We start from the raw sequence: 1,792 nt of genomic DNA, 5'->3' as shown, positions 1-1,792 counted from the left end.
ATTTATGTGAAGCTAGTAAAATTTAAGCTTCAGGCTGGGTGCCTGTAATCTCAGCATTTTGGGAGGCTGAAGCAGAAGAATCACTCGAGGCCAGGAGTTCAAGACAGGCCTGGGCAACATAGCTAGAGTCCCTTCGCACTTCCCGTGTCTCTATTAAAAAAAAAAAAAAAAAAAAAAGTTAGGCTACGGGGTCCTCCCTCACTTTTACAATGCCCTTCCAAGCCTCTGTTCCTAAATTTGTATTAGTCATTTAATATGATTTTTCTTAAAGACTCCCAACATTTCTCTTTCTTTCCTTCTTTCTTTTCCTTTCCTTTTTCCTCCCTCTCTCCCTCCCTCCCTCTCTCTTTCTTTCTAGAAGGAGTTTCGCTCTTGTCGCCCAGGCTGGCGTGCAATGGCACACTCCACCTGCAACCTCCACCTCCCGGGTTCAAGCGATTCTCCTGCCTCAGCCTCCCAAGTAGTTGGAATTACACGCACGCGCCACCACGCTCGGCTAATTTTTGTATTTTTAGTAGAGACGAGGTTTCACCATGTTGGCCAGGCTGCTCTCGAACCCCTGGGCACAAATAATCGTCCACCTCGGCCTCCCAAAGTGCTGGAATTACAGGCGTGAGCCACTGTGCCCAGCCTAAGACTCGTGGCATTTCTGTAAGTCTCACACCCCACAACACAAAACTTGGATCTACCCAGAGATTTAACTTGGTGGGCATTGCAGTCTGGGGTTGCGAAAAAAGGGCTGGCACCACAGAAGTGAGTTCGGAAGGTTTCAGTGAGACGGGACAGGTTTGGACTAAGGACAGGGAACAAATCAGTAGAAATAGCAGGTGAGAAATAGGTTTAGGACTAGCAAGAATTAGTGTCCTTTAGGAATTACACCTTTCCCCTGCATGGCTCTTTTGGCTTCAGAGATGGAGGTATCTGCTTTATTTTATGAATATCAAGTAGCTCCAAATCCTGTGGGGAAAAGGTTCCTGCTCTATTACTTGTGTTATACATCGCTCTTGAGTCATTTTAACGATTTCCCTCACAGTCTGCCACCAACGATGTGTGGACGGCAGCCAGGGAGGGAAAGAGGCATTTCTCCGATCGTTCCAAGGAAAGATTATCTAGACAAAATCCTCAGCAAAATGACGAGCCAAATCATCCTTAAATTGTGTGCTCACTAGAGGCGAAAAGATGACCGAAAGAGGCCCGAACGCGTGGCTATGGGCGTGTCTGGGGCGAACGCCGGCAGCAGGGGTGCGAGGGAGGACTCGGGGGCTAAGCGCGGCCGGTGGCGGGACGCGAGCGCCATGGCGGAGCGGGGCCAGCGCTGACTGTAGGGGGCGGGGCTCCGGATGCGGCCACGCGGCGCGAGGCCTAGATTTTCGGCCTCGCATCGGCGGCAGACGAAGAAGGAGGAGCCTCGTCCACCCAGGACCCGGTGCCCCCAAGCCTCGCCGCCACCAAGGGCTTCCACCACAGACCCCTTTGTGTGCCTGCCCCCGCCTCGGAGGCGCCCCAGCCAGCGGCGCTGAGCACCCTCATTGGTTCAACCGACAGCTTCATCGATTGGCTCTCGAGTCGTCCGGCGTGGTCCGTTTTGCCTCGATACTATTGGTCACCTGAGCTGCCTGTCAAGCCGCCTCGCCAAGCGATTGCCCCGCAGCTCGGAGTCCCTGGAAGCAGTTCCGGGAAACCCCGCGTGCTGCCGGGATCGCGTCTCTGTCCATGAGGGGGGGGAGGGGGTGGCGCGCGCGCCATTTCTAGTCGTTTTCAAAGCGCCTCGCGCTGATTCTCACGGGCCCGG

The 1,792-nt window shown here is 54.1% G+C and overlaps 1 protein-coding gene across 2 annotated transcripts in view; it reads left to right on the top strand.

Annotated features, from left to right (window-relative positions):
- Positions 1 to 1,667: 1,667 nt before the first annotated feature.
- Positions 1,668 to 1,792, top strand: part of HNRNPR (heterogeneous nuclear ribonucleoprotein R) — a 34,362-nt gene continuing 34,237 nt past the window's right edge. For both annotated transcript variants that reach the window (XM_011977814.1, XM_011977815.1), the window contains exon 1: positions 1,668 to 1,792. This exon is cut by the window's right edge and continues 20 nt beyond it. The gene's annotated coding sequence lies outside the window, so the exon portion shown is untranslated.

The sequence above is a fragment of the Mandrillus leucophaeus genome, unplaced genomic scaffold, assembly GCF_000951045.1.
Source record: "Mandrillus leucophaeus isolate KB7577 unplaced genomic scaffold, Mleu.le_1.0 Scaffold185, whole genome shotgun sequence".
Lineage (NCBI taxonomy): Eukaryota > Metazoa > Chordata > Mammalia > Primates > Cercopithecidae > Mandrillus > Mandrillus leucophaeus.
The sequence above is the reverse complement of the archived record's forward strand: the minus strand, read 5'-3'. Positions and strand labels throughout refer to the sequence as shown.